Consider the following 435-nt stretch of genomic DNA (forward strand, 5'->3'; position numbering starts at 1 on the left):
CATCACCATGGTTCCTTGAACCTGATGTTAACAAATTAGGGCCAATGTGGCGCTAAGTAATCGGGATTTAAGAAACAATACAATAGTCATCAAACTTGGGGCGGTATGTAGGCCTATTTGTAGTAGTCTACAACACCAGTCATTAGTAGGGCTGACAAAGTGGAGACGGGGAGGGGGGGTGAGTGGGTTAGGCAGAGGGGCGTGGTAATCTCGGCGGCGCCACTTTAAAAAAACGGTCGCGTTGATATGTCAATCTTGACGCGACCCAGACAGACCTCCGCCCGGGCCTTCCCGTGAGAGCCGCATCACTATTGGCTGAGAGCCGCCATCCCTTTGAGACTGGAGGCCGCATTGGCTGGGGCTCGGTGAGACACTCACGCGCAAGATATCTACTCTCTTTTGTTATTGTACAGAGCGCGAGGAGAGGTTTGGGGG

Source organism: Salvelinus namaycush, chromosome 32 (assembly GCF_016432855.1).
Source record: "Salvelinus namaycush isolate Seneca chromosome 32, SaNama_1.0, whole genome shotgun sequence".
Lineage (NCBI taxonomy): Eukaryota > Metazoa > Chordata > Actinopteri > Salmoniformes > Salmonidae > Salvelinus > Salvelinus namaycush.